Genomic DNA, 7,836 nt, shown 5'->3' on the forward strand with positions numbered 1-7,836 from the left:
GACTAGGCAAACCTGGAAGGTGTAACAATGAGACTTTGAAAATCTAGAATCCCATTCACAGCAGACCCAAAGGATACACCTGTGTCTCCAGGCTGTGGCATCCTTCCTAAGTGGAGAACATAAGGCCGCCCCACACTGTTTCATGATTAGACCATATTTAAGTGGCAGAGTTAAGATTCATAGAAGTAAAACTCCATAAAAATATTCCCTGAGCCAAAAAAGCCTTTTGCTGTGGGTGCAGTCCCACGAGCCACAACTATTTCTTTTCATGAACTTCATCTGTCAGCTGACAGTGAGATGGACCAAGGGTCCCTTCCAAGGGTCTGCTGGAGAGTCCCCAGCTCCACATACTACCATTTACTGCTGTGGCTCCTGCCTTAAGTATTTACAGCACCATTTTCCCCTTCCCAGCATCCGATCTCTGCTATCCTGGCTTGCCAACTTTGCATGTCCTTTTTTATTTACTCTTTTTCTGGCATCTGGACCACATTTCATAGAATCGTTTAGGCTGGAAAAGACCTTTAAGATCATCAAGTGAAACTGTAGACCTAGCACTGCCAAGCCCACCACTCCTTTCCCTGGACGTACGCAGGAACTGCTGCTCAGAAAATCCCTACAGATTTCAAATGCAGGACCGAGGGCCCCCTACCCCGGGCACCCCCCTGCCCCAGGCACCCCCATCTCGCACAAGGGATGCCCCCAGCCCTGCGGCATGGGGCAGGGGGTGTCACCCCCCCCCCCGAACTCCTCTGCAGCCCGGGTCCCTGCTCCGCCCCGCTCCCAAGCTCCCCCCCGCCTGCCTGTGGCTGAGCCACCCGACAGCACCAGCACCCAGAGCCGCCCTCTGGCTTTCGGCCAGGAAGGGGACGCAGACACCGCTCCCCAGCATCCCCCACCTCTCCCTCTCTGCAGGGGCTGTGGGGACACACTCACGGGAGGATCCCGATGCCAGACAGGCTGTTGTCCCCGTTGCCAGGGCAACTGGGCATCCCGGCACTGGGCAGCCCCAACACTGCCATGGCAACGGCGAGGACACAATGGGGGGCGGGGGGGGACAGCTCTGTGACATGGGGGCAGAGGGGACAGGGATGCTCAGCGCTCAAAGCACCCAGTGAGCACAGCAAGCAGGCCCTGAAACCACCTCCAGCACACCCGCCCGGCTCCAGCACAGCCGCAGCCCCGGGTGCATTACCCCGGCACGGGGAAGCGGCTACAGACAGTCCCTTGCTGACCTCGTTCCACTTTCTGACCCAGTCCTGGGCCTCACCATGCCTGGAGATGGAAAGTTCTCAGACAGACCCCCCCTCTCACAGAGCTCCCTGCCCAGGTACACGGGTGCAGCTGAGACAGGGAAGTCGAGGGAGGCCCAAGTCTCTTCCGGGTTTCTTCCCAATGAACCGGGCTTATCAGTTCCAAGAAGGCTTGCAAGCCAGCCACAAAAGGAAGCATCAGCCATCTGTCCCCAGGGGAGACCCACGCTTTCAAAAAGAGAGCCCAGAAGCTGAAATTTCACCACTGAGGCGAAACGGGTGGTGAAACATCACCACGAGGACGTACGGAGTTTATATTGCTGCCCCCTCTCCACTCCTGAGGTTGGACATACCCATCTCTGCTCCCTCAGGGACCAACAAGCCCCTCTTCCCTTGCCAACACTCTCTCTGCCCCATGAGCTCCCCTCTGCTTTCCTGCACAATATCCAACTGTCACCAGTAAGCTCATCTTGGAGCCATCATTCCCAAATCACACTTGGCTCTCAGCTGGCTGCCTGCGTTTCTGACTCCAAGAGGACACATGTGGAGCAGCCCAGGGCGTGGAGAGGGGATCACACTGGCACACAGCCCAGCACAGAAGCAACCCAGCCCCCTCAGCACTTCAGACAAGCCACCCTCCTCCATCCTAGCAGGGTCTGACCGAAGCAGGCTGCTGGCCCTGCTCTCTTCAGAGGCACAGGGTTCATGCAGGGAGCTGCTCTACAGGGCTGAAAATCCTTCCCCCATCCCCTGGAAAATGCTGCTGACAGCTCTCATCCTCCTGCAGAAACACATGAGCATACAGCCAAGGGCAGCAGCAGGCGTGTGGCATTATTAACCTCTCTCTTGCTGCAGTGCCAGAAGGACACAGGGCACCATCAGCCTGCATCCCCCCCACAGCCCTGCTGCAGGCTCCGAGACAAAGCCCCAGCACAGGCACTGCCCAGCTTCTGGACACCAGGACCAGAGCCCCTGGCGGGTGACACAGGCACATCAGAAACATCTTTCCTGGCATCAGTGCTGCACTCACTAGATCGAACCCACAGAGTAACTGGGCACAGCTGGTGTCTTGCAGAGGACACGGAGCTGCAGCAAAGGCAAAGACAAGGGCTGCAGTGAGGCCCCAGGGAGAGGAGGGCAGTGCTGGCACAGACAGCTTACACCATCCGTGGGAGCATTCCCTTCCCCCGTTTTAACCCATGAAGGAAGAACTCCAGCGCTCAACGAAGGGACTGACTGCGACACTCAAACCCTTTTAGATGCTATCAAAAGGTCTCCTACCAAATAACTGCAGTGAGATCACTTACCCAACTGCATCATCATGAAGTTCCAATCATGAATTCCCCAACGGGCAGTCCATAATCCTCTCTAATCCAAGCAGGGTTTGTACTTGTTTTCTTCTGAGAAAGAAGGGAAATAAAGTTGGCTCCTTTTAACCATGTTTGTCCTGCCTTCCCCTGAGCAATGCAATCCCACATTGCAGGGGAGAACATTGATTTTTTTGGTAGCACACACCTCAACACACAGCCCTGGGTTTGCTTTCTCCCTTTTTATTCCCATGTTCGGAATCAATTTTTTTCCTCACTTTCTGTTTATTTTACATCTCACTTCCAAACCCTGAGCTGGTTCTCTACTCCTTTTCTAAATCAAGACAGTATCTCAAATGCCTACATTTTGCACACCCTGACATTAGCGGTGCAACCATGAAATCCAAAAAGAGTAAACTCGTTTTTCCCCATTGCTTTTTGAAACAAAGCAAAGTCCTTGGCCCCAACAAATGTAATGCCTCCTAGCTTTTCTTTTTCTGTAATACTATGAAACCATTAAATCCAGCCAGCTGTCTTTGTGTAAATGCAGAAGAAAATTTACAAGCCTCAAGAAGTTAATCACAGCTCAAGGGGAATCTCTGACATGGAGGTTAGCAAGGCAGTAACTGTGAGGCTGTGACTGCCAGGAGACAATGCCACAGGAAGATGGGTCCATTCTGGATGGAGGTTCAGGCCTGACTCAGCAGGGTACTGCCCTTAGGCATCTCAGCCTAAACAAGAAAGTGGACAGTTGTCAAGGGCACTGATCACCTACACAGTTACAGGATGCTTCGATAGTTCTGGGGCTCACTCTACCTTAATCCCAACTCTCCTGGTCTTGTGTTTCCTCTGGCAGCTAAAAACCACCTAAGTCCCCACCATATTGAGGGCAGAAACATGCTGCAGTACCAGCGCACTGTAGGAGCAGGGCTTAGTGGCCTTTCACAGTCACAGAGGCAGAGCAGGGGTCAGTCTCTCCTCCTCCACACCCAGCTCTTCTCCTCAGCTGGCAGGGTCCTGCCAGGGCACTCTCCATCCCACCCAGTGCCATGGGGCACCACAGGCTGGGGAGCACCAGGCCCTCCTCTCCTCCACCCAAGGAGGGCACAGAGCCTCCTTCAGAGCCCAAGCACATGGCAGCTCTCTACCACTGGACATCTCATGCATTTAAAACCATGGCAATACCCGAGCACCCACAGCCCAGCAAGATCCTCCCATGGTCAGCTCCAAGGACCACGCTAAATGCCACAAGTGGTCCTTCCCTCCAACTTCTCCAGGACAAGAAAAAAAACAATGTGCTTTACCTGGTCCACCACAGCTTGGTTGGCATTTGCAGCTTCTGGCATCACTTGGCAGCTCCATTTGCAGTGGGACGGGTCTCCTTGGCTCCTGGTTTCACAGCAAATCGGTCATCCAAAGCCCCAGCAGGTCCAGTACCTCTCCTGCAGGGCACTTGCAAACACCAACATCTGGTTCTGTGATTTGAAGTAAAGGAGAGGAAGATTAGAAAAAACAAGAGCTGTAAGTGGGACACAGGGAAGGGACAAACCCAGCCCGTGACATGCATTTCAGCCTCAGCCCACAGGAGCCCCAGGCACAGTCACGGCAGCTACAAAGCGTGTTCAGAAGCAGTTCTGGGAAAGGAGCAGCTTGCTTTCTTTATGCCTTGTGAAGCACTGAAGGGACAAGCTGGTCTCCTTGCCACTGCCAGGCCAGCGGGTGCAGCTCCCTGCAGCACACGGGCTGTGCCAAGAGGTGCTGGGGCAGCCTGAAGGCACCAGCTCTGCTGGGGGAGGAAGTTACAATGTGAGCAGTCATCAAGAAAAAAGGCAAAGTGGAATGTGGCTTTACCTGCTCTGGGCAGTTGCCTTCACAGGCTTAATACAACCACACAACAGCCACAATTGCTGAGTTTGAACTCAAGCAAAATCCCAAAGCAATTGCTGGATTAGTCAAATATTTGACTGCATTTGTATCCGAAAGTCTTTTGCCACAAAAACTGGGCGTTTTGTTAAAGAACAGCCACACAGAGGCCATCCTGGGCTGGAACCTAAGCCAGGGCTTTATGATTTTTAAACAGGGCACCTAGTGCACCCCACAAAAGAGCCTCTGCTCTCTGCTGTGGAAGTACTGTCAGACTCCACAGCTTTGACGTGATCGAGGTCTGCATGCTGACTCCCAGCACATCACATTTTGGCAGTGGGAGCAGAGGGGTAGGTTTTCATTTTCAACATAGACATCGTCCAAGATGAACTGTTAAACCAGCTCCTCGGGTTCTTCCTTTGAACCTCTTCCCATCCTTCACACATCCCAACAACTACCATGAATCAAAGAGCCAGGAACAAAACCAGCCCCAAACATCTGCAGATTCTCCTTGAGAGAAACCTTCCCACTCATGAAAAAACAGCTCTGTAATAAGCATACGGCCTCAAAAGCAGAGGGGAAAACCCTTCAAAACACAAAGCAGGAGTGGAGCCACTTGTGAAATCAGACCGGTTGATCAGAAACGCTGATCGATCTGTGCAGGGAGCACCAAAGGCCTGAAAGAATGAATCTGCCAAGCCACTGATATCATTTAAAACAGCTGGGATTAAAAAACAAAAAATGAGGATAAAAAAATTAAAAGATAAAAGCTAACCCAACCTCACTTATGCATATGGATATTGGTGTTATGTGATCCAATGAATATGTATATCCACACTCTAGAAGTTTCTGGTAAAATGTGCTGTTGGGGTGCAAGCTTTGTGGAGAAATCCCCTTGCACCCCGGCACCGGAGTAAACATACCTGCTGTATAACTCTCTCTGAGTTGTAGAGTCTGTTTCTGCAAATCAACAGCTGCCTGCCTCCTGCCTTGGCCACCCACCTAAAAACCTTGAAGAGGGAAATGGAAGGGCACCAAGCACCCAGCTGGTGCCTTCAGCCCTCAGCACCCTCCATCTCTGAAGAAAAACAGAGCAGGGCAAGTAAAATTATGCCCAGGCACCAGGACCTTCTAGAGGCATCCATCAGCTGAACTTCTGACTGAGAAACAAATATCTAGGGTTTCCCTTTAGCACAGCCTCAAGGCACATACCTTCTTTTAACCCTCCCTGGCTGTTGCTCCCACCTTTTTAATCAGGAACTGGATGCTGATTTCTCCCAGACAGGTTCACAGTACCTCGCTGGGATGAACACAGAAAGATGGCTTCTGTTTAATTTTCCTATCACTAGAAGACAGAGGTTTCCAAACCTGTTTGGAAACTTTTTTTTTTCCCTGTCTGGTCTCACCAGCACTGGGAACTCCTTTTACAAATGGTATCTCATTAAAATACATCTGGGATTAACCAAGCCAGATACATCACACCTTCCCAAGGAATAGCTGGGCTGCAGGGGAGCTGATGAACCTCCTTATGGAGCAGATCTGGGTAACTAGCCCAGCAAGGAGACTGGTCAGGAAGCCAGCTTGTCAGTAACACTTCTTCTCCATGAGCAAGAGCAGTGACAGCTTTGCAGGCTGACTCTGGAAGGCTCCAGCTGCTGGCACAACACAGCTCCCTCCTCTGCTGGTTTGCAAGCCCTCCCTCCTCAGGCAGAGGCAGCAGATGAGGTAGCCAACCTCCCTTCAGACAGGACATCTGAGTCTATAATGGCACCTTCCATCCCTGGGCTTAGCTTCCTTCCTCTCCACAGCTCAGAGAGCTTTTCTGCCTCGTTGGACACACTGGTCCCTCCCTGCCCTGAACTCGGGAGAGGGCCCTGGGGAGGTCGGACTGGCCCCTCCATGATTTCAAGCTTGCTGGGCTGTATCTCTGTGCAATCCACAGTCCCTGCACATAAGGGCAGCCCTTTTTTTAGTCTCTCTGGCAAAGTGAGCTGAAAAGCAGCTGGGGAGAAGCATTCACTTGGGACAGTCAGATTTCTCCTTCCCAGCGAGCACCATTTGCAGGGCAGCAGACAAACTGGCTGACATTTGCCGAGAGCTCTGAAGGCACACAACCCTCCAGAAATGCCCATCATTAGTCCTGCTGTTCTTGGCCCACAAAGCTTGTCTGTCTCTCACAAAAGCTACGACACAAAAGCACAGCCCTTGCACACATCCTGTCTCCCTACACTCCTCCTCCTTGACTTAACTGTCCCCTTGAGCCCACAGAAAAATTTCGAGGCCTAGAAACACCTGGTATGAAATGAAAACAAAGGTCAGATATCAAGTGCAACCCCTCCTGGGGATGCACGCCCAACAAGAAACCCTCTCTCATCATGGTCATAATCCAGGTAAGCCTGAAACAGCTGCTCTTGAGGAAAGAAGCAGTACAAGGAGCTCCTCCCCAGCACATCACTCCCAGAGCTCTGCTTGGTCCCCGGGCAGGGCAGGGGCTGCTGCCAGCATGGGCTCCCTGCCTTCTCAGATTCCCCCCTCGACATTCCCACTTGCCCCAGGTCTATGTACAGGTTCATCTGGACACTTCACAGCAACAGCAGCTGTTTTTCCAGTCAAATAAATTCATCTAGAAGAGGAAAGGCAGCTAGCGTCTGCTCCCTGGCACAGCTTGCAGCAGACAGCAATACTGATACATTTCTTCATGTTTTCTAATGCTTTCTTCTCTTCCCTTCACTCCTCGTAAAGCAGACTGCATGGGTCATCAGCAGGATCAGACACAGAAACACAGAAAAATTTAGGAGGAAGAGACTTTGGATGTCTCTGGTCCAACCCCTCTGCACAAAACAGACAATTTCAAAGTTCAAACAGATTGTGCAGGGATGCGTCCAGCAGTGTGAAATATCTCCCAGGATGGAGATTCCCCACCTCTCTGGATCACAATAAACTTTTACCTGCCCTTAAAGTCACCAGACGTTTGTCCTCAGCTACAGCACAGGCCCCAAGATATACTGTGTGTTGTGACCCGGCAGCCTTTGTTCTGGAAGTGAACCTCAGCACGTGCCTTCAAAGTCCTTGGCTCCTGGAAAAGAAGAGAAAGTCTCCTGGTTTGAGTGGGTTTTTGTTTTTAAGTAGCCATCTGCTGAGACCAAAATGCCAGTTGCTTCATACCAAGGATAAAAGCCAAAGCCAGCGTACAGCAGAAAGGCAGGGAGGTCATCGACCTTGTGCATAGGAGTGCCAGATGTGCCATGGACCAATAATCCCATGGAAATAAAAGGTACCACTTGCCTTTAAATATGGGTGATTGCAACAAATTGGTGCAGACTTGTGTCTGCTCCAAGTACTTTAAAGTGCTAACGTCTGCCCTGGGGCCTTGTCAGTAAGAAGCCCTTGGAGACACAGGCTGCCAGACTTGTGCC

General features: G+C 51.8%; 1 long non-coding RNA gene across 1 annotated transcript; it reads right to left on the reverse strand.

The window, feature by feature from the left end:
* Positions 1-2,594: 2,594 nt before the first annotated feature.
* On the reverse strand, positions 2,595-7,479 carry LOC141927713 (uncharacterized). Its single transcript, XR_012624563.1, has 3 exons — positions 7,369-7,479; positions 3,862-4,032; positions 2,595-2,650 (listed from the first exon to the last, which is right to left on the reverse strand). It is a non-coding gene; the product is annotated as an uncharacterized LOC141927713 (long non-coding RNA).
* Positions 7,480-7,836: the final 357 nt, after the last annotated feature.

This window comes from Strix aluco, chromosome 10, assembly GCF_031877795.1.
Source record: "Strix aluco isolate bStrAlu1 chromosome 10, bStrAlu1.hap1, whole genome shotgun sequence".
Classification (NCBI taxonomy): domain Eukaryota; kingdom Metazoa; phylum Chordata; class Aves; order Strigiformes; family Strigidae; genus Strix; species Strix aluco.